Source organism: Ranitomeya imitator, chromosome 1 (genome assembly GCF_032444005.1).
Source record: "Ranitomeya imitator isolate aRanImi1 chromosome 1, aRanImi1.pri, whole genome shotgun sequence".
NCBI classification, from domain to species: Eukaryota; Metazoa; Chordata; class Amphibia; order Anura; family Dendrobatidae; genus Ranitomeya; species Ranitomeya imitator.
The window spans coordinates 1,011,447,187-1,011,472,274 of record NC_091282.1 but is presented as its reverse complement, the minus strand read 5'-3'; the positions used below and the strand labels follow the sequence as shown (position 1 = coordinate 1,011,472,274).

At 45.7% G+C, this 25,088-nt stretch overlaps 1 pseudogene; it reads right to left on the bottom strand.

Moving 5' to 3' along the window:
• Positions 1-17,126: 17,126 nt before the first annotated feature.
• Positions 17,127-22,815, bottom strand: LOC138654193 (piwi-like protein 1; annotated as a pseudogene).
• Positions 22,816-25,088: the final 2,273 nt, after the last annotated feature.

Sequence of the window (25,088 nt, the reverse complement as noted above, 5' to 3'; positions counted from 1 at the left end):
CTTACTCCCTGCCCTCTTCATCTTGGTTGACAGATAAAGATAAGCAGAAAAGTACTAAGACCTTAGTGTGCTTATTCCTGAAATGCTCCTCCTAACAGGTGTAAGAAACACTAATATTGTAAACTGTGGACTAGACTTTATTATTTATAAAATGTGGCCTACACAAGTGTTAAGTGGTGTTTGGTGAACTTTACTTTTTGTTTTCTGCAGATCGGGCTACAGAGCGAGTTTAACTCACACGGGGACCGTGCAGACAGCCGTAAACGGCGCTGCAAGGCCCAAAAACCCTCCTCTAGGTTATCTTATGTAGTGTTTTTCCACTATTTAGCTGGATACGGGTGGAAAGACACTAATAGGAAATTTTTAAAAAAATTTTCAACAGGCTGCACTATTTCAAAAAAAGGACAAGTTATTTAACGGTATGAGGCAGTAACGCACCCTGAGCTGAATCCAACCGGCTGTGGCTGCACACAGACTACAGGGTGAGCTGCGCTCACACGGAGACCGTGCAGACAGCCGTAAACGGCGCTGCAAGGCCCAAAAACCCTCCTCTAGGTTATCCTATGTAGTGTTTTTCCACTATTTAGCTGGAGACGGGTGGAAAGACACTAATAGGAAATTTTTGGAAAAATTTGCAGCAGGCTGCACTATTTGAAAAAAAGGAAAAGTTTTTTCACGGTATGAGGCAGTGACTTACCCTGAGCTGAATACAACCGGCTGTGGCTGCACACAGACTACACGGCGAGCTGCGATCACACGGAGACCGTGCAGACAGCCGTAAACGGCGCTGCAAGGCCCAAAAAAACCCTCTAGGTTATCCTATGCAGTGTTTTTCCACAATTTAGCTGGAGACGGGTGGAAAAACTGAATACAACCGGCTGTGGCTGCACACAGACTACAGGGCGAGCTGCGCTCACACTGAGACCGTGCAGACAGCCGTAAACGGCGCTGCAAGGCCCAAAAACCCCCCTCTAGGTTATCCTATGCAGTGTTTTTCCACAATTTAGCTGGAGACGGGTGGAAAAACACTAATAGGAAATTTTAGAAAAAATGTGCAGCAGGCTGCACTATGAGCAAAAAAGGGCAATGGATAGAACTGTATGAGGCAGTGTGAACCCCCCCTGAGCTGAATACAACCGGGTATATGGCTGCACACAGACTACAGAGTGAGCTGCACACACACACACACACACACACACAGAGACCTTGCAGAACGCTGTTAAAACAGCACTGCAAGGCAAGAGCAAGGTGAACACACAGCGTTTGTTAAATTAGCCTTGGAAAAGCAAAATAAAGCAATTAGCTATCTCAACTGGCCCTCAGTTAGAACACAGCGTCCTGTCCCTAACTGAAATCACAGCAGAGTGAGCGCAAAATGGCGGCAGCGATTTTTATAGTGCAGAGTGACATCATTTCAGCAGCCAATCACATCCTTGCCAGTACTTACATGTCCACCATGCTAAACAGGATGTGCCCACACTTCCATTCATTCCTCATTGGCTGCTGCGTGCAGTTTGAATTCTGGGAACTTCCGATTCCGGTATCCGATACGCGGGAAGTATCGGAATTCGGTATCGGAATTCCGATACCGCAAGTATCGGCCGATACCCGATACTTGCGGTATCGGAATGCTCAACACTACTTATGAGGCACCTAAATAATTAATTTAGGCAATTTAAAAATGCAATAACATTATTTTTTATGTCTGTGGCCTCATATTTAGACCATCACTTAGACAATTGTGTAGAGATTATTGAGGGAAATAGGTTTGATAACCCCTGTTCACAGTTCTGATTTGAAATAAGTTTAACACTTTAGTCAAAGGTACAAGATGCTTTTATTTTTTTATATTTTCCATTCAACGAAGATCTTAAATATAGAATAATGATCAAAGTATTTATGGAAGTTTAATAACATTTTATTATACAATGAATAATCTTTATTCACATAATGCAAGACATTGAAACCTCTTCAACTTGCATCTCACTCCCCGAGAAGCTCAAGCAAAATTTGCGTCGGGGTTATAGATCCTATTCCTCCCAGGCTCTTACAGGTTTCTATTGCTATCCCAATATTGCTGTGTGTTTCATTTGCCTTATTTTGTCTCTCTTTTGGATTGGATATTATTAGATGCTTCATTTCTTTATGATTAAATGTCTCATTACTGGATGCCTTATTTTTGTTACTATTGTCGCTATTGGACATAAATATATATTTTCTCTATTTATGCGTATTATTTTTTTTGAGTGATGTTGGTTCATTTGGTCCTCTATAAATACTTTATAATTTGATTTTTTTATGCACGATATATATTATGTCTATTACTGCTTGCCGGGATAGGTGGGATATTTGAGTCCTATTCTTCCTTTCCTTTTTTTACCAATAAAAGTTGCTCTATTTTTTTGCTTCTAATTTTGTTTGGATGCAAAATGCATCAAACTATTTGCCTCTGTCTCTATTTAACCCAAACTCTGCAGAACTTTAGGCACTCAAAGAATGTTTTAACCCCTTTCTGACCTTGGACGGGATAGTATGTCCGAGGTCAGAAGCCCAGCTTTGATGCAGGGCTCCGCGGTGAGCCCGCATCAAAGCCGGGACATGTCAGCTGACATGTGCCCGTAATAGGCGCGGGCAGAATCGCGATCTGCCCGCACCTATTAACTAGTTAAATGCCGCTGTCAAACGCAGACAGCGGCATTTAAGTACCGCTTCCGGCCGGGCGGCCGGAAATGACGTCATCGCTGACCCCCGTCACATGATCGGGGGTCGGCGATGCGTCAGGATGGTAACCATAGAGGTCCTAGAGACCTCTATGGTTATTGATCACCGGTGGTCGGCGCTCATAGCACACCTCCATTTCTGCTACATAGCAGCGATCAGCAGATCGCTGCTATGTAGCAGAGGCGATCGAGTTGTACCTGCTTCTAGCCTCCCATGGAGGCTATTGAAGCATGGCAAAAGTTAAAAAAAAGTTTCAAAAAATGTGAAAAAAATAAAAATATATAAAAGTTTAAAAGTTTAAATCACCCCCTTTCGCCCCAATCAAAATAAATCAATAAAAAAAAATCAAATCTACAAAAAATGCATTAACCTGATCGCTAAACGGCGTAGCTAGAAAAAAATCGAAACGCCACAATTACGTTTTTTAGGTCGCCGCAACATTGCATTAAAATGCAATAACGGGCAATCAAAAGAACATATCTGCACCAAAATGCTATCATTAAAAACATCATCTTGGCATGCAAAAAATAAGCCCTCAACCGACCCCAGATCATGAATAATGGAAACGCTACGAGTATCGGAAAATGGCGCAATTTTTTATTTTTTTTTTAGCAAAGTTTGGAATTTTTTTTCACCACTTAGATAAAAGATAACCTAGTCATGTTAGGTGTCTATGAACTCGTACTGACCTGGAGAATCATAATGTCAGGTCAGTTTTAGCATTTAGTGAACCTAGCAAAAAAGCCAAACAAAAAACATGTGTGGGATTGCACTTTTTTTGCAATTTCACCGCACTTGGATTTTTTTTCCCATTTTCTAGTACACGACATGCTAAAACAAATGATGTCGTTCAAAAGTACAACTCGTCCCGCAAAAAATAAGCCCTCACATGGTGAAATTGACGGAAAAATAAAAAGTTATGGCTCTGGGAAGGAGGGGAGTGAAAAACGAACACCGAAAAACAAAAAATCCCAAGGTCATGAAGGGGTTAATGGTGAGTTTCCCCATAAATGACAGGTTAATATGTAGGTCTGTAAAATAGACATGCTGATTAGTGATGAGCGAATGTGCTCGCCACTACTCGATACTCGCCCGAGTATCACTATGCTCGATGTACTTGGAGAGCACCTAGTATTTTAAGGCTGTAGTCACACTAGAGCGTAATACAGACTAGTGCTATGTGATAAAAAATCGCATAGTACTTGGACCAATGTTAATCTATTGGGCAGCTCCTATCATCTTTTTTTCTCGGCCATATTATATATGCGAGAGAAATCGCAGCATGCTACGATTTGCACCGTATATTGGTCAAGAATTGCCAATGAAAGTCTATGGGTGCAAGAAAAACTCGCACAACACAGGGACCATCAGTGTGACTTGTGAGAAATATGCACCAGTGTTCTTTACAAAAGCCGGCAATTCAGTACGGTGTACAGTAAAATCACACTGACTAGTTAAAATAGAATCTATATATATAATTGTCTAAGGGTTTTTCTGTCTGTCTGTCCTAGAAATCCCGCGTCTCTGATTGGTCGAGGCCGCCAGGCCTCGACCAATCAGCGACGGGCACAGTATCGACGTAGAAATCCCGCGACTCTGATTGGTCGAGGCCGCTAGGCCTCGACCAATCAGCGACGGGCACAGCGACGATGATGTCATAAAGGACGTAGATCCCGCGTCTCTGATTGGTCGAGGCCGCCGGGCACAGTATCGACGTAGATGTCATAATGGTTGCCATGGCGACGATGATGTCATAAAGGTTGCCTCGACCAATCAGCGACGGGCACAGTCTGTCCATCTACTACAGGGACATGCATTTTCTAGAATACCCGATGCGTTAGAATCGGGCTACAATCTAGTCTACTATATAATTGTCTAAGGGTCACTTCCGTATGTCCTTTTGTCTGTCTGTCACGGTTATTCATTCGCTGATTGGTCTCGCCAGCTGCCTGTCATGGCTGCCAGGACCAATCAGCAACGGGCACAGTCCGGAAGAAAATGGCCGCTCCTTACTCCCCGCAGTCAGTGCCTGTCGCCCGCATAGTCCTCTCCGGTCACCGCTAACACAGGCTTAATGCCGGTGGTAACGGACCGCGTTATGCCGCGGGTAACTCTGTGTGTTCCCAACTTTTTACTATTGACGCTGCCTATGCGGCACCAATAGTAAAAAATGTAATGTTAAAAATAATAATTAAAAAAAAAAACCTGCTATACTCACCCTCTGTAGTCCGCTGAGCCGCTCCCACCGGCCGCCATCTATCGCTGCACTTTCCGGTGGCAAAGATGGTATGGCAGAAGGACCTGCCATGACGTCATGGTCATGTGACCGCGACATCATCACAGGCCCTGCGCGCCTGCGCGACAAGGACCTGCCATGATGTCACGGTCATGTGACCGCGACGTCATCACAGGCCCTGCGTGCCTGCGCTAGAAAGACCTGCCATGACATCAAGGTCATGTGACCGTGACATCATCACAGGTCCTTCGCCCATACCAACGCTGGGACCGGAAGCTGCCGTGGACTACAAGGGGCCTTCGGAAAGGTGAGTATATATTTATTTTTTTATTTTTTCACCTGTGACAAACGTAGCTGGGCAATATACTACGTGACTGGCCAATATACTACGTGGCTCTGTGCTGTCTACTACTTCGCTGTGCAATATACTACGTGGCTCTGTGCTGTATACTATGTCACTGGGCAATATACTACGTGGCTGGGCAATATACTACATGGCTCTGTGCTGTATACTACGTTGCTGTGCGATATACTACGTCACTGGGCAATATGCTACGTAACTGGCCAATATACTACGTGGCTGCGCAATATACTACGTCACAAGGCAATACACTACGTGACTGGGCAATATACTACGTAACTGGCCAATATACTACGTGGCTGCGCAATATACTATGTCACTGGGCAATATACTACGTGACTGGGCAATATACTACGTAACTGGCCAATATACTACGTGGCTGCGCAATATACTATGTCACTGGGCAATATACTACGTGACTGGGCAAAATACTACGTGGCTGGGCAATATACTACGTGGCTGGACAATATACTATCTGGCTGGGCAATATACTATGTGGCTGGGCAATATACTAGGTCACTGAGCAATATACTACGTCACTGGGCAATATACTACGTGTCTGGGCAATATACTACGTGGCTGGACAATATACTACGTCGCTGGGCAATATACTACGTCGCTGGGCAATATACTATGTGGCAGGGCAATATACTACGTGACTGGGCAATATACTATGTGGCTGGCAAATATACTGTATGGCTGGGTGTCACGATTCACACCATGACCGTCACCCCTACGTCACGAGTCGGGGTGACTTTAGGCCAACAGACGGCTATCACATGTGCAGGGGGGGCTTATCTTAGTTATCCTTCCACTCCACAATGTGATAAAAAAACACACACAAGGCTATTGACCGCTTAGTTTACAGCAGGGGCTTATTATAGGTATCCCACTGCTCTTCAATATACCACGAACTGCAGGGATTTTTGTATATCCCGCTTACAGTTCCACTTAAAACCTGCAGCTCTCTGGCGCCCCCTTACTTTCAGGTCAGATTAGGTACTGCACCTGGGGTAATTAGTCGCCAGAAAGGCTGCCTGCTATGTACTGGCTATTGGGCACGCTGCAGAGACGCGATAAACTACTCCCGCTCAGGCAGGAACAATAATTATCAATGCCGCAGTCGCTACAACAACACCCAAAAGCCTGCACACGGTAAGCTGCCACCAGCTTCGATTAAACGGGTCAGAAGCTAACCCAAAACAGTAGCGTAATTCCCTTCAGAAGACTTACGGTACGTTTTAGAACAGGATGAACGAACTAGTATTAAATAATATACCCCATCAAAAGTTTCAGGCAGTGTTTATAAAAAGTCATATAAAGATGTTACAATATGAGACAATTGAAATATGTACAAGATAATTATAAAATAAACAGGGATTAAATAAGAAAAGGTACAACTCACATGTTCTCAGTTCATATCAGTTCAGGCAAAAACCATGCTGGTGGGGGGTTTCTAACTGTCCCAGTGCATTAGAACAGCTCTTCAGATCAGACTCACATGTTCTTCCAACAGCAGACTGACTGCTGGGATCTGGCCAGACAGTTATAGCTGCAGCCTGTGACATCCCAGAAAGGGGTTGGATCACCTCGTCCCTCCTACCTCTTCAGTTTTAGTAATTCAACCTTAAATTTGTCTTATTTCTGTAACTCTGCTTCAGAACATGTCATAGTCATAACCAACCCAGCATTCATCTCATATTAACATTGGCATTCTAATGAGATCAAAAATGTCATATATGTGATGCGTCATTACAGAGAAATCCCTACTTTTTTACCTGATGGAGTTAGAAGCTCATGTTTAGAGTGGCGGATAGATCCGCCGAGGGACGTAAAGAATACATATTTTTCCTATTTCTAGCTTAAATCGTTTGCCTGATATCTTACAATAACAGAACAAAGAACTTTCATGGCTTCTGGGAGCTTCTCTACCAGTTTAAGCTGGTATAACTATCTATGCAGCTATGCCGGTCGTAAATTCCTTGGCGAGGGGGATGAGGGGCTTGGGAGCTGAAAGTCAGGAATTTGCAGCTACAAGCCATAAAAGCTGTTGCAGAATCACTCCAAGAAGGGGGGCTTAGCCTACAGCATGCTAGCAGAGAAACTAAACTTATATGATATTTCATACCATATCGTGACACCTCCCCCTTTTGGTGTGCGCTAGGGAGGAAGAACCTCACGGTATGCTTCCATGCGCACCTCAGTAGGTTCACTCTGGCGGGACAGTCCATCTGCATTCCCATGCTCCCTGCCCGTTTTGTGTTCAATGGTGAAGTCAAACTGCTGAAGGGCAAGTCTCCAGCGTAGCAACCTGCCGTTGGTTCCACACATGGCGTTTAGTCAGCGCAGAGGGTTGTGGTCGGTCACCACAGTGAAGGGGCGACTGTACAAGCAGGGCTGCAAGCGCTGCAGGGCCCAGACTATGGCCAGGCACTCCTTCTCGATGGTGGAGTAGGCCACTTCCCTCGGCAAAAGTTTCCGGCTCAGGTATAACACGGGGTGCTCTTGGTCCTCCGAGTCAACCTGGCTGAGCACAGCACCAAGGCAAAACTCGCTGGCGTCGGTCTGCACCAAGAATGGTCGACTACTGTCGACTGCTTTCAACACAGGGGCATTGCACAGTTCTGTTTTCAACGACTGTAAGGCCCCCTCACAGCCATCGGTCCAGTTGACGATGTGGTGTAGCTTCTTCCTGGTGAGGTCCATCAAGGGTTTTGCCAGGCTACTATAGTGCTTTACAAAGCGCCTATCGTACCCTGCAGTGCCCAGGAAGGACATCACCTGTTTCTTGGTCACAGGAGTGGGCCAGTTCACAATCGTGCCCACTTTCTCAGGCTCTGGCTTTAGGGTGTTTCTGCCTACCCGGTGCACCAGGTAGTGGACCTCCCTCATGCCCATCTGGCACTTTCCCGGCTTGACAGTCAGTCCTGTTTGGTGAATTCGCCTGAGCACTGTTGTGAATTCTGTTTTCGAACTCCCTCCTGTGGTCTTGAATGGTACTTCGGCGAGTTCTGTTCATGGACTCCCTCTGGTGGCTGTGAGTGGAGCTGCTGCTTCTGAGGTTCCTTCCACAGGTGACGTAGTTTATTCTTTGGCTGGCTGTTCTATTTAACTCCACTCAGATCGTTACTCCATGCCAGCTGTCAATGTTCTTGTACTGGTTCAGTTCGCTCTTGGATCTTTCTGGTGACCTGTCTACTCCAGCAGAAGCTGAGTCCCTGCTAGTTATTATTTGTTCATTGTTTCCTTGTCCAGTTGGCTATCATGATTTTGTCTTGCTAGCTGGAAGCTCTGGGATGCAGAGTGGCACCTCCGCACCGTGAGTCAGTGCAGAGGTCTTTTTGCACACTCTGTGTGGTCTTTTGTAGTTTTTTGTGCTGACCGCAAAGATACCTTTCCTATCCTCAGTCTGTTTAGTAAGTCTGGCCTCCCTTTGCTGAAACCTGTTTCATTTCTGTGTTTGTGACTTTCATCTTAACTCACAGTCAATATATGTGGGGGGCTGCCTTTTCCTTTGGGGAATTTCTCTGAGGCAAGGTAGGCTTTATTTTCTATCTTCAGGGCTAGTTAGCTCTTAGGCTGTGAAGAGGCGTCTAGGTCATGTTAGGTACGCTCCACGGCTATTTCTAGTTGTGTGATAGGATTAGGGGTTGCGGTCAGCAGAGCTCCCACTTCCCAGAGCTTGTCCTGTGGTAGTTTAACCATCAGGTCATTCCGGGTGCTCCTAACCACCAGGTCCATAACAGAGCACCTCCTCGAGATGCTGCAGGTGTTCATCCCAGGAGGAACTGAAGATGGCAATGTCATCCAAGTGCGCAACGGCGTACTTCTCCAGTCCCTGAAGCAGGAGGTTGACCATCCACTGGAAAGTGGCAGGGGCATTCTTCATGCCGAAGGGCATGACCGTGGACTCGTACAGTCCGAAGGGCGTGATAAAGGCGGATTTCTCCTGCACCTCGGGGCTCAGGGGAATCTGCCAGTATCCTCTACTCAGATCCATTATTGTTAGGTAATCTGCGCCAGCTAACCTATCCAGCAGCTCCTCGATGCGCGGCATTGGGTGCATGTCAGAGGCTGTGATGGCGTTGATCCCCCTATAGTCCATGCAGAACCGGGTGGTCCGGTCTTTCTTTGGCACGAGAACTACAGGGGAGGCCCACGCCCTCTTTGACCGTCGAATCACCCCCAGCTGTATCATCTCATCGATCTCTTGGTGCATAATCTGCTGCACCTGTTCAGAGATTCGATAGGGTGTTCGCCGTAGTGGGGCGTGATTCCCGGTGTCCACCTCGTGGACTGCTAACTCAGTCCTCCCAGGTCGGTTGGAGAACACGACCCAGAAGGGTTCCAGTGTGGCTTGCAACTGCAACCGCTGGGGTTCAGTTAATGAGGCGCTTACCTCCACATCCTCGATGGACCCACCGACCTTGGCTTGGGCCAGCATGTCCAGGAGGGTGTCTTCCTCCCCGTCTTCAGGCAAGCTGCAGACCAGTAGGACAAAAGGTTCACGTTCGTGATGAGCCTTCATCATGTTGACGTGAAAGGCCTTTCGCCTACCCCGAGCGTGGTCAAGCGTGACCACGTAGGTGACCAGGTTGAGCTGTTGGTGGATGACGTATGGGCCCTCCCAGGCAGCCTGAAGCTTATCCTTTGGTACGGGGACCAGCACCCACACCTTTTGACCCACGTGGTAGGTCCACTCCTGGGCGTTCTGGTCGAACCAGTGCTTCGGGTCAGCCTGAGCCTGCGTCATGTTGTCATGCACCAACTGCGTCAAGGTCTACATCTTGTCACGGAAGCGCATGACATACTCCACTATGGACACTTCAGAATAGTTCGGCTCCTCTTCCCAGGATTCTCTTACCAACCCAAGGGGTCCCCGGACTCACCTGCTGTACAGGAGTTCGAAGGGGGAGAACCCCGTCGAGGCCTGCGGAACCTCTCGGTATGCGAATAGCAGGTGTGGAAGGCACCGCTCCCAGTCGCGCCCTTGGGTGTCAACCAGCATGCGTAGCATCTGTTTGAGGGTACCATTGAAGCGTTCACACAAGCCATTGGTCTGTGGGTGATACGCACTCGATACCAGGTGCTTCACCTGCATTCTCTTACAGAGAGCCTCCATTAGGCGAGACATAAATTGGGTCGCTTGATCAGTAAGCATTTCCCTGGGAAACCCTATACATGAAAAGATGGCCAACAGGGCATCCGCCACCTTATCTGCCCTAGTTGACGACAGAGCTACTGCCTCTGGGTACCGGGTAGCGTAGTCTACCACATTAAGGATATATCACTTTCCAGAGCAGCTGGGGACGGCCCACTCTTTGACAAGTGATACAGGAGTGGCTGTAGTTTACCACATCTGTCCCCATCTTAGGCCAATAGAAGTGTTGAGACAGCCTGGCCTTAGTTTTGCTGATCCCCAAGTGTCCAGCTAGCGGGATCTCATGGGCAATCCGTATCAACTCACCCCGGAATTGCTGCGGGACGACCAGCTGTTTTTCCCTCAACCACTCCTTTTGTGATTCTCCGGGTACTGTCTCCCGGTTTAACCTTCCTCGCTCCCAGAACACCCTCTCCTTCTCAGTCACGGAGGTGGATGTCTCGGCGAGTTGTCTCAAACTCTTTAGGCTTGCATCTGTGTGCAGAGTGGCCTGAAACTCCTGGCTAGGGGAAGCCAGAAGCAATGTCATTGTCCCTTCCCCACGGGAACCGTCTTGGACCTGCTCTGGGTCCACCTCTGGTTCAGTCACACTGATGACTGAGGAGGGCCCGGAAGGCAGACAGTTATCTGCGTTCCGGGCACTCTGACTGTGGGTGACAGCAGCTACGTAGGCTGTCTCCCCAGGGGTTTCTACAGACCCATCAGCCGGCGCTGCTATGGGCTCTACCTCCCCATCCACCCCGAACACTCCAGGGGCAGTGCTACTTATGGGCCAGTTACCTTCCTCGGTGGCACTGGTCACTTTCATGGCATCACCTTCCTCACGGTTCCCATGCATCTCCCTATTTCCTGTAGTACCGACACTTGCCCCTGCTAGGGGTTCCTCAGCCGTCTCACTCCGCAGAGCGACGTGGCTGAGCACGCCTGTACCTATGGACACATTAACCTTTACAGAAAAATCATTATCAGGTTCAGTTGGCACAGGAACAACATTTTAACCATCAATCCTCGGGAAAAAATGGTTATTAGATGCATCATTACAAGATAAAGCATGGTCAGGTAACACATGTGATTTCCCATCATTATCATCATCATCAGAGTTAACTTTATCCTCATTAGTAGATTGGGGAGGGATGTCAGGGACGTAGTATGCCACCATCTTCCCCAAATCAGTCCCCAACAAAATATCTGTGGACAAATTGTCAGACAGCCCAACTTCCTTCACCCCGCTCCCGGCACCCCAATCAATATAAACCCGGGCCATCGGTAAGGGACAGCTGATGCCCCCAATCCCAGTGACAGTTAGGGTTTTCCCCGGAATGATTTCTTCAGGGGCCGCCAGTTCGGGTCGGATGAGGGTTCGTTCAGCCCTGGTGTCATTGAGGCCTGTAGCAACATGGCCTCCCACCGTGACGTGCTGTACGTTGTCACACACCCTCCCAACCACACCATCCACCAAAAGAACTGCTGCATTAGGCCCTGGGGCTTTGGCTGTGAGGTTCTTCTGCTTGTCTGGACAGTGGGTACTGATATGACCAGGCCGCTTGCAGTAGTAACACTGGCGAGGTTCGGTGGTAGGTCTGGTGTTGTTGGCCACAGGGCCAGGACCTCTGGTGTGTTGGCTGGCAGGGGTACTGGCGTTCGCTGCAGGCTTACCCCCTCTCCAGCTGGTGGTGACTGGCTTCCGCGCTTCCGATCTACGGTTGGCCTCATAGGCATCGGCAATCTACGCTGCTTTCGTCACGTCTTTGGGTTCTCTGTCCATCACGATCTGTCGCACCTCAGCTGGGCAAAGATGAAAGAACTGGTCTTTGATCATCAGGTCTCGCAGCTGTGCAAAGGTGGTCACTGACAGTCCTTGGGTCCACCGGTCAAAGTGGGTCCCCAGTCCATGCAACACATCACTGTAACTGTCGTGTGGGCCACGTTAGAGGGTCCGGAACTTTCTACGGTACACCTGGTACTTGGCTATCAGGGCCTGCTTGATGGCCTTATAGTCTCCATCTTGTTCTTGAGGGAGGGCAGCAAACGCCTCCAGAGCTTTGCCTCTCAGCCCTGGTGTCAGGTATCGTGCCCATTCATCTGTAGGCAGCTGGTACTGTCTGCAGGCTTTCTCAAAGGCCCACAGAAATGTGTCCAAGTCCCTGTCCTTCTCCATAACAGGAAAGTGATCGGGCCCGGGCTTAGGTATCTGAGCGCTGCTGGGCTCATGGCTCTGGGCGGTGGAGGGCATCCCCCCTGCCGAAGCATCTCCCATTTGTGTTCTTGCTGGGCTTGGCGCTCGGCTCTCTCAGCCTCCCGCTCGGCTCTCTCAGCCTCCCGCTCGGCTCGGGCCTCTCTCTCGGCTCTCTCCTGGTATTGCTGGATCAGCTGCAGACGTCTCTCTAGGTCATCTGCGGAGCATTGTTGCAGAGCCAGCTCCAAGAGGAGGTCTGCGCCCCCCTGATTGCCAGTAGGGCCCGTATTCAGGGGTTGGACCTCTGCTGCAGCACCATGTTCACTTGTGCTGGCTTCTGCAGCCTCTGAGCTCTGAGAGTGGTCTAGAGCGGCTTCCCATTGCACCAGATCTGAGACCAGTTGGGCTTTGTTTTTGCCTGCAAAGTCAATGTGCTGTGACTTGCATAAGGCACTAAGGGTGTCTCTGGTCTGCTGCTCATAAAAGACATCTCCCAGCACAACCATGGTTGCCAAATAAAAGATAGGACAGAAAAACAAAGAGAAGGGTAGGGGATAATTACCAGTACACACAATTGTCTCAGGACTAATAAACACTGAGTTCGTTCTCCAAACTTATTTGAACAGAGTCCTCGCAAGAACTTTGCAAGTTTTTAGTGAGAGGAATGATTGCTCAAACCAAATCACTAATGCTCTAATATATCCCACCGCCTTGCCATCAATTTGTCACGATTCACACCATGACCGTCACCCCTACGTCACGAGTCGGGGTGACTTTAGGCCAACAGACGGCTATCAAATGTGCAGGGGGGCATATCTTAGTTATCCCTCCACTCCACGATGTGATGAAAAAAACACACACAAGGCTATTGACCTTTTAGTTTACAGCAGCGGCTTATTTTAGGTATCCCACTGCTCTTCAATATACCACGAACTGCAGGGATTTATGTATATCCCGCTTACAGTTCCACTTAAAACCTGCAGCTCTCTGGCGCCCACCTTACTCTCAGGTCAGATTAGGTACTACACCTGGGGTAATTAGTCGCCAGAAAGGCTGCCTGCTATGTACTGGCCATTGGGCACACTGCAGCGACGCGATAAACTACTCCCGCTCAGGCAGGAACAATAATTATCAACGCCGCAGTCGCTACAACAACACCCAAAAGCCTGCACACGGTAAGCTGCCACCAGCTTCGATTAAACGGGTCCGAAGCTAACCCAAAACAGTAGCGTAATTCCCTTCAGAAGACTTAGGGTACATTTTAGAACAGGATGAACAAACTAGTATTAAATAATATACCCCATCACACGTTTCAGGCAGTGTTTATAAAAAGTCATATAAAGATGTTACAATATGAGACAATTGAAATATGTACAAGATAATTATAAAATAAACAGGGATTAAATAAGAAAAGGTACAACTCATATGTTCTCAGTTCATATCAGTTCAGGCAAAAACCATGCTGGTGGGGGGTTTCCAACTGTCCCAGTGCATTAGAACAGCTCTTCAGATCAGACTTACATGTTCTTCCAACAGCAGACTGACTGCTGGGATCTGGCCAGACAGTTATAGCTGCAGCCTGTGACATCCCAGAAAGGGGTTGGATCACCTCGTCCCTCCTACCTCTTCAGTTTTGGTAATTCAACCTTAAATTTGTCTTATTTCTATAACTCCGCTCCAGAACATGTCATAGTCATAACCAACCCAGCATTCATCTTGTATTAGCATTGGCATTCTAATGAGATGAAATATGTCATATGTTTGATGCGTCATTACAGGGAAATCCCTACTTTTTTACCTGATGGCGTTAGATGCTCATGTTTAGAGTGGCGGACAGATCAGCCGAGGAACATAAAGAATATATATTTTTCCTATTTCTAGCTTAAATCGTTTGCCCAATATCTTACAATAACAGAACAAAGGACTTTCATGGCTTCTGGGAGCTTCTCTACCAGTTTAAGCTGGTACAACTGTCTATGCAGCTTTGCCGGTTGTAAATTCCTTGGCGAGGGGGATGAGGGGCTTGGGAGCTGAAAGTCAGGAATTTGCAGCTACAAGCCATAAAAGCTGTTGCAGAATCACTCCAAGAAGGGGGGCTTAGCCCACAGCATGCTAGCAAGAGAAACTAAACTTATATGATATTTCATACCATATCGTGACACTGGGCAATATACTATGAGGCTGGGCAATATACTATGTGGCTGGGCAATATACTACGTGACTGGGCAATATACTACGCCACTGGACAATATACTACGTGGCTGGGCAATATACTACGTGGCTGGGCAATATACTATGTGGCTGGGCAATATACTACGTGGCTGGGCAATATGCTATGTCACTGGGCAATATACTACGTCGCTGGGCAATATACTACGTGGCTTGGCAATATACTACGTGGCTGGGCAATATACTATGTGGCTGAGCAATATACTACGTGGCTGGGCAATATACTACGTGGCTGGCCAATATACTACAGGGCTGGGCAATATACTATGTGACTGGGCAATATACTATGTAACTGGCCAATATACTACGTGGCTGCGCAATATACTACGTCACTGGGCAATATACTACGTGACTGGGCAATATACTACGTGGCTGGGCAATATACTATGTGGCTGGGCAATACACTATATGGCTGGGCAATATACTATGTGGCTGGGCAATATACTACGTCACTGGGCAATACACTACGTCAGTGGGCAATATACTACATCACTGGGCAATATACTACGTGTCTGAGCAATATACTACGTGGCTGGACAATATACTATGTCGCTGGGCAATATACTACGTCGCTGGGCAATATACTATGTGGCAGGGCAATATACTACGTGACTGGGCAATATACTACATGGCTGGGCAATTTACTATGTGGCTGGGCAATATACTATGTGGCTGGGCAATATACTACATGACTGGGCAATATACTACGTGGCTGGGCAATATACTACGTCACTGGGCATTATACTACGTGGCTGGGCAATATACTATGTGGCTGGACAATATACTACGTGGCTGGACAATATATTACATCACTGGACAATATACTACGTGGCTGGACAATATACTACGTGGCTGGGCAATATACTAAGTGGACATGCCTATTCTAGAATACCTGATGCGTTAGAATCGGGCCACCATCTAGTAGATAAAATAAATGTCTACACATAGTATAAGTATGTATATACAGTATATACATATATATACATATATATATATGTGTCAGTGAGGCATATATATATATCTTTATAATTCATCGAGAGTTTGATAGCAGAAAAGCCGATAATTCAATTGTCAGGTTCTATAAAATCATTGCAGAACCCGACAGAATATGAGACATAGTTTACATACAGTAAACCATTGCATGTCTCTGATATTCTTATATATCCCTCCCTAATAATGTTAGTAGTGTGTGTGTAAAATTTTGGAGCTGTAGGTGTTAAATTAAAGGGTCAATTCATGGAAAAAACTGGCGTGGGGTCCCGCACAACTTTCTCCGCCAGAGAGGGAAAGCCAGTGACTGAGGGCAGATATTAATAGCCCAGAGAAGGACCATGGTTATTGTCCCCATGGCTAAAAACATCTGCCCCCAGCCACCCCAGAAAAGGCGCATCTGTAATATGCTATGGATGCTATGTACATCTTATGTACAGCACCATGGAATTACAACTGCCATGCCCGCATCAGCAGGGGTAGCAAAATTACCAGCCTGACCACCACCAGCATGATCAGGCACATGGCAGCAAAGCACCCGACTTTGTGGGCAGAACCCCAGGCTCCAAGAACACTGTCTGCAGGTGACACCACTGCTTCTTCCACTGTTTTGCGTAGAAGCCAATCCCTAGGCCACCGTGCATGTGAAGATGCCTCTAGCCTTGCACCTGGTGTTGCCCACAGTCAAGTAGCACATCATCAAGCTCGTCCACGCCCTTGTCCAAGCACAACCTTCAGTTGTCTATACCCCAGTCATTGGAATGCAAGCAGAAATACCCAGCCAACGCCCCAAAGTACTAAATTCTAACATTTCTCTTCTGCCTGTGCTCGAAATGTTGCCTTTTTGGGCTCGTTGAGAAGGAAGCTTTCCGCAACCTGATGGCAGCGGCTGTCCTAAGGTACTCGGTCTCGAGTCGCCACTATTTCTCCCGGTGTCCCATACAGGCATTACACCAGCATGTGTCCTACAACATTACCCGTGCCCTCAACAATGCTATTAGTAGGAATATCCACCTAACCACAGACACATGGACAAGTGCTTGTTGGCAGGGACAGTACATCTCACTGATGGCACACTGGGTTAACATAGTGAAAGCCGGGACCCAGTCAGACCTTGGGATGGACCACATCCTCCTCACACCAAGAATTGCGGGCCCTTCGTCAATCAGGGTTGCCCCAAGTGTCTACAGCTCCTGCACCTCCTCCTCCTCTTCCTCCTCTTCAGCCTCCATCTGTGAAATGAACACATCAGTCAGGAGCTGGAAGCACTGCAGCACTGCCTCAGCCAAGTGGCAGAAGACTGGCTGATGATGTCATACCAGTCAGGTCTGGTGACTTCTCTATCAACTATTGTTCCCTGTGGTGGATTCTGGTGCCGGATGACCATATTGGCAAAGAATCTGGCATTTATTCTTTTCTTCACCACCACCACGGTGAGTCTTGGGCTGTAATCCTGTTTAGCAGACTTGATGAAGTCCATGAAATGTGGGATCTCGTAGTTCACTAAGGTTTTGAGCTGCCTATCACTAACAGCTGTCTCTATAGATGATGTTTCGGTGCGGCAGGCATACGTTAGTCTTGCTCCATGCAGCACTCCACGCAGCGCCGCTTGCATACAAACTTTCAGGCCATCGACAATCTCTTGTCTCTGATCCTGGATGATGCATCTGAAAATCAAAGTGTCATTTGTTTATTCATGCTCGTGACAAAGCCAGCAATAAATCTCTTCCTCTGCAGGATGTCGTGGTAGCAATCAATCCCATTGATTATCGTTTTTTCCAGCGGCATCTCCACAGTTCACAGCTCTTCTCCTAACTTGCAGTTCATCTGTAAGGCAATTTTGGTGCATATGGAGAGTGCACCAAAGTTATCTTCCCTCACATGATCTCCGGTCCTCCCAAGACCTCCTTCTCTCCTCCACACTTATTCGCTCCTCATCCAATCGCCTCCAAGACTTCTCCCGAATATCCCCCATCTTCTGGAACTCTCTGCCCCAACACGTCCGACTATCAACCACAGTCGGATCCTTCAGACGGAACCTGAAAACTCATCTCTTCAGGAAAGCCTACAGCCTGCACTGACACCGCTGCTGCCTCATCACTATCGAAGCTACCGCCTCACCAACACCGGAGCTACCGCCTCACCAACACCGGAGCTACCGCCTCACCAACACCAGAGCTCCTGCAACCCTCAACCTACTGTCTCCTTCCCCATAATCCTGTAGAATGTAAGCCCGCAAGGGCAGGGTCCTTGCCCCTCTGTATCAGTCCGTCATTGTTAGTTTGTTTACTGTATGTGATATTTGTAACTTGTATGTAACCCCTTCTCATGTACAGCACCATGGAATCAATGGTGCTATATAAATAAATATTAATAATAATAATAAATAATAATAATAATAATATGGAGAGGTCAGTCTGGGGTTTGCACAAGGTCCTGGCAACGACACACTGACTGTGGATGGGGAAGTCCACGCACAGGTGCTTCTTGATGGTGTCATACTTTATCTTATTAATGCTGGGCAGGATATAGACGACCATCTTGGTGTGGTCCGTAATATTCTGCTGTAAGGTCTCTTAATAAATGGTTCTATATAAATAAATAATAATAATAAATATCCTTCCACCGTGTCCTCGACTTCAACCAACACAGCCCGGTTTGTCTTGATGCGCGTTTGCTGTGTGATCTTGAACATGCTCTGCAGAAGAGCATTCGCCGAGTCCTAATTTCTCCTGGTGTAACAGAGCAGCCAATTATTCATATCTCGGGGGCTAATCAGGACGGGACCCCTCAGCTCTCGCAACCAATCAGCAAACTGTGGATTATATTTAGCAGATTTGTCATTTTGAAGGATTTTTTACTGGAGGTGCGATTCTCCCTTCGAACTGTAGGAATTCAGCCTCCAGTCACGTAGCTCTTTCTGAACGCACTCATCCTTGTGTATGAAATACATGAACTTCCCAACTTGCCGCTCCCTCTGTACTGGTGGTAAGTGGGTGTAAATGTCCAGGTCTTTCATGATGTTGAAGTCGTTTCTCATTCTATCGGTCAGACCTGTTAGGTTACATAACTCTGGCACCAGTACGATGGCTCCATCTGTGGCTCCCAGTTTGGGCCTCTGGGGGATGGCCATGATTAGCGGCTGTATCATGTCTTTCACTTGTTCATTGTATTGGTTCTTATAGTAGTCCACAAAGCAGATATTGCTTCTATCTGCCTTCTTGAAGGTGGACGCTGTAGTCACATTCAAGGCAATCTCGTCTATATGGTAGGTATTAGTGTTGTACTTGGTGAGGACGATCTGTCCAATCAGCTCATTGCAGCAGGTGTTCTGGAACCTCTGACGGCCACACGAGGAGTAGAGGCTGCTCATGATGTTGTGCACAGTCTCATTCATGAGGACTTTATGGCTGACATCAATGCTCAACATAACGGTTGACTCGTTCTGGAGGATGGAGGTGGAAAACCCCGGGCAGATGGTGAGTCGTTGGGCTCTGACTTCGGTGGTGTCACTCGGGTTGTAATAGTTGCGTCCTATCTGCTTCATATCCATTATCTTCAGGAGTCTTTGGAAAATGATGTTATAGAAATGGAAGCAGTTGGGAGAGGTCGGTGGAAGCTCGTTGGTCAGGGTGATAGTTATCCGCACATTGTCTCCATTTCGAGTTTCTCTGAACACCTCGGTGACGCTATACAGTCTTTTTGGTAAAAACAACACGGTTCCATCAAATGCCTGCACCTTCCCGATGGTTTCTTCATGCTGGTACAGGTACAAGCTTGATGTAGTTGGTCTGGGTAACACCTGCAGAACCTCGGGCAATGGTCTCTCTGCTGCCACTGCCGGTGGACCTCTATTAAGCCCTCTTCCGATGGCTGGCTGTGAGGTATGACTGCTGGCTGGGGTCCTTGGGGCTGCTACCTATCCAGGTGATCTTTGTGGGGCCTGCTCCTGCACAAGAGCTCGGCCCCGGTCCCGGCATCTTGCTCGACCTCTTATCTTTTACTTCGTCCACAAGCAACGCACTAGTGTGTATTGTGCCTAGTTTTTAATTAGGCCTACATCAATGTTTCCTCATTCTCCACCACTAGATCACCATGGTGAGCATGTTGTATGCTGCTACAGCAATTAAATTTTTGGGGCAAGGGTGTCTATGATATCCATAAATAATTTTTTAAAACTGTAACCCCCATGGGGAAATGTTTGCCAGCCCATGCACTTTGTGTATGGGCATTACAAGTCTAGGAGACCCGCTCCTTAACCTTGGGCCCATTTTTTATTGAGGCCTTCCTCCGCATATCATCAGTTGCCGCCAATAGAACACCAGCGTGAACCTGTTGTGTGCTGCTACAGCCATTCAATTTTTGGGTGTCTATTATACCCATAAATAATTTTTTAAAACTGTAACCCCCATGGGGAAATGTTTGTCAGCCCATGCACTTCGTGTATGAGCATTACAAATCTAGGAGACATGCCACTTTACATGGGGCCTAGTTTTTAATAAGACCTTGATCAATGTTTCCTCATTCTCCACCACTAGATCACCAGATTTAACGTGTTCTGTGCTGATACACCAGTGCAATTTTTGGCAAAAGTGTCTATATAATGGCCGTTAACAATTTGAAACCAAAAGAAATTTACTCCCACAGGGGAAAATTTTGTAAAAAGGAGATGTAAGTATCTTCTTCCCATTTATTATTATATTTTCCATTTTTCATAGCTCTGGACAGTCCTATAATGAGGTATTGTATATCTCTACAATAGAAAATTATTCAAAGACTTTTATATTATATTTTTATTTATATCCCTGTCTCTGAGCTGTTGCTAGGGACAAACATATCTCATTGGACACATTCTGGCTTCATATTTATGAACCTGTGTTTGCTCCTCCCTTTCATTATTTTCTTTCATAGGTGGAGTCACATTTTTTATTTATTTATTTTTTTGAGTATGATTTATCTTATGTCTCCTCATTCTCCAACACAAGATAACCAGGGTTAACTGGTTTTGTGCTGCTACAGCCAGTCCAATTTTTGCCAAGGGTGTCTATGATGGAAATAAAAGATTTAAAAAAAATTTAACCCCCATGGGGAAATGCTTGTCAGCCCATGCACTTACTGTATGGGCATCACAAGTCTAGGAGACCAGCTCCTAAAAATTGGGCCTAGTTTTTAAGAATGACTTCCTCAAGATATCAACAATCACCGCCAATAGATTACCATGGTTAACGGGTTTTGTGCTGCTACAGCCAGTCCAATTTTTGGAAAGGGTGTCTATGATGCCCATAAAAGATTTTTTTTTAAATGTACCCCCATGGGGAAATGTTTGGACAATTTTAGTACTTCAAATGTTTTATTTTAGTGTCATAGAATACTTATGGATACATTTTTGGTGGGCCAAAAAAAAGAACATATTTTAATCACTCTGATATCTCTGTCTGAGTCACAGTGTATCTGTAGTGTCCAAATCCTTCCTTTGCAGGCATACATTGCATTTTTTGGTCTACTAGACTGCTACCCTTGGTGTATATAGTATTTTGTGGTTTTTAAAATTTTAAAAAATACATATTACATATTGAAACTGTCTGTTATCTCAGTCACACATCTGGTCTATCAGTGGTCTTCAAATCTTGTCTTTTCAGACATACATTCCATTTTTTGATTTATACCCTTGGTGTATACAGTATTTTGTGTTTTCTTAAATTTTAAAAATACATCCCACATATTTAAACACTCTATCTCAGTCAAATTCCATTTTTTGGTATGATACCCTTGGTGTATACAGTATTTTGTGGTTAGAATTTTTTTTAAAATACAGGCCACATATTGAAACAGTCTGTTATCTCTGTCCAATGGCCATTTTATGTATGGTCTAAAATAGTTTTTTTTTCATGCATGCATTCCAATTTTTGGTCTGTCTAATACCCTAGGTCTATACACTATCTTGGTTAAAACAAAAAAAATTTACAGTGTGGTAGTTCCGTGACATGCCTCATCCATCTGTGGGCTACAAATTGTGCTTTTGAGGCTTCCATTATCCTTTTTTGCTGTGTGTTACCCTAGCTCAAAACAGTAAACACTATTTTGTCACAAACTTTTTTTTTTAAATTTACCCTCCATGGGGAAATGTTGGTGGTCAGCCCATATACTTATGGGCAGTACGAGTCTAGGAGACATGCTCCTTGGAAATGGGACAGTTTGTTTAGGAGGCCCTCCTCCATGTTTCTTCCAAGGGGGATTGGGGTGCATGCAAATTTGGGTAAAGGCGGCCCTTGCATTGAATGCATAAGGAACCTGTATGGCAGGACCAACTGAAGACTGCGAAGTGAGTTTTCCTGTGGCCAATAGGGATCTGGGTTGAAAGGCTTATTGGGGTGCATATGACTTGATAGCAGGGAAGGCCTTGCAATCAATGCAGCATTTTTTCAGGAGGCACTCCTGTATCTCTCTGGAGAGGAGTATTGAGGTGCGCTGAAATTCTTGGCAGCCCAGCCACTCACTGCATAGGCAATAGCAGCATAGGAGACCCACTGTTTAATAATGGCCCTTTAGGAATATTAATGCTGCCTGATGCCCCTCTAAAAATAGGTTTTGTGACTTTAAGTGTCCCTCCTTCATAAACGAAACAAGATGTGTCTCCTTATGTGTCACACACCACATGCCCAGCTAGGGTTGTTAAATGATACAATGACATTTCCAAGTGAATGCATTTGTATTGGTTGAAAACAATGTTAAAGTTGAAAAACGCATCAAAAACGCTGCTTGTGAACATAGCCCAAGTGGTGGAGGAACATTTTGGTCTGGGATTAATTATTTTGCCTTATATGCAAGTCATTACCCTGTAAAGGATGTACCTTAACATATTTCCCAGCAAAATCCATTTTGGTTTCATTTTTGTATGATTTTGGTGCACCCGTAAAAATGGCTTGAAACTCTGACAACATTGCTTACAGTTGTGACCAAGGAGTCAGAAATGCTTTCAAGGGCGATCCCCATGATGTTCCTGTGTCATTTGAGCAGTGTTTCCATCATTTTCAGACTTTTTAAGACCTTAAAAGGACCCCTGGTGGGGATCACGGTAAAAATACTCGGGCTTCTCTTAGACTTACATTGGGCTCGTTTCTCGGGTTGAGTACCCGAGTATTCCAATTTGCTCGACCCGAGCAATGAGCACCCGAGCATTTAAGTGCTCGCTCATCACTAAGGCTGATCCCAGATTTACTTTTGAAATAGAAATGGACAGAATAACCATATTGTGACTTTAATGTTGAAGTTGTAGGTGGAAACTTAGCAAGAACTGCAAGTTGCTAATAAGTATTACAAATTCTTATAGGAACATCAACCTTGTATCAACTTGGCATACAGCAAAGACTTCATGATTTGTCATGTTTTATTAAAAAGACCATCTGGCCAGCTGACTGATCGGCAGCCATAAAGCACTTGTAAATTCTGTAGTCAGGGTTTTTAAGAGTCTTTCTATCTCATTTATTAGATTTAAAATTAACCACTTGAGTGTAGTCAAAAGCAATAGATTGTTGAGAATGTCATCGTTTGGCAGGGTCTACCAATCAAAACAACAGTTTTAATCAAGTTCCTTGAAGAACTAACAGCATTGCAGTCCAGTATGATTTATTATTCTCATGTACAAAATTATGCAAAACTAATCTTTTTACTCTTAACCTTTTCTCTAAAAACACTTTTCAATGTAGACAATATAAAATATTAAAAACATATCTTCTACATAGCTTATAATATTCACAACATATAATTGATTAAACTTACATTTAGTGTTATTAGAGTTAAAGAATCATTGATGAAATACTCATTGCAAACTTTTAAAATATTTGATTTTACATAACAGAGAATTTAGTAAGTTACTAAATTAGTTTACTAAACTAATCAAATATGTTCAGAATTTCACAAAATGTATAGATTAAAAGGAATCTGAATGTTTTGGTATTTATTTTGTATGAATCCAGCAAAAGGTCAGATTCATATGGAATAAGAAAAAGTTAAAGAATCATTTTAATTTCATGTTCACCTCAGAACTTACCTGCGTCTGCTTGTGCAGTTATTCATTTGTCCTCAGTCACTAAAATCTCTGTCAGAGGTCATTGGCTTAAAAATGCTGTGAACAAACTCTGTCTGACAGATTGCTAGAGGAATCCCAACCTTTGCACTTTAACTCTGTAATCTGGTTTTACAATTACCGTATTTTGCGGTATATAAGACGCACCGGATTATAAAATGCACCCCAAATTTTGAGGAGAAAAATAGGAGAAAAACCTTTTTTGAATAAAATTGTGGTGCTTCTTACAATCCATGTGTCTTGTTGCTTACCAGGGGTGGTGCTGCGGTGAAGCAGGGTCCCAGGGTCGCTGCTGGCAGAGGCAGGAGTTGGGGATGCTGCGGACACTGTGGGTGTTCAGTGGTGTGGGGCCTACATGAGATTTTGTGAAATCTCAGAGCCCCCGTACCACCATGGTTTACTTTGAGGTGGATTCTGGGAAAATGGCTGCCAGGGGCGGCGCATGCGCAGACGGAGATCAAGGTGCTGAGATCTCATCTCTCAAGATCTTGGTGCCGAGATCTCCATCTGTGCATGCGCTGCCCCCGATAGCCATTTTCCCCGAGTCCACCGCAATGTAAACAATGGAAGTGCAGGGGGTCCCGGGCTTTCACAAAATGCCAGCAGGGCACCACCGAACACCCATAGTGTTGCACCTCCAAACAGCCCCTTATTCCAGCCCGTGGCCTGCAGCAATGTGCCACTCTTGCCTCCTCCAGCAGTGACTCTGGGACCCTGCTCCACTGCGGCTGGTAAGGTATATTTGAATTATAAGATGCACCCCCATTTTCCCCAAAATTTTGGGGAAAATAGTGCATCTTATAATCCAAAAAATACAGTAGGCACCCTTCATTGCTTCCCTGGAGAAGCTGCTGTCTGGAGTACTGAACCAAAGACAAGTTATGTCTTACTAGCCAGCTCAGTAACAGGTTTGACAAGACAAATAGAAATCAAAATCCATAGTGAGGGGTACAGCTAGGGTCAGATGTTGCTTAATAAGACAGAGCATCATCAATGTGGTTAAGGTTAGAAAAGGGGAATAGCAGAATCAAACAAGGTCAATATACTAGCAGGGCTTATCAAAGAAAACAAACACCAATAAAATTTCACTTCTAGACACAGTACCTGACAAATAAAGTGAAAATCTGT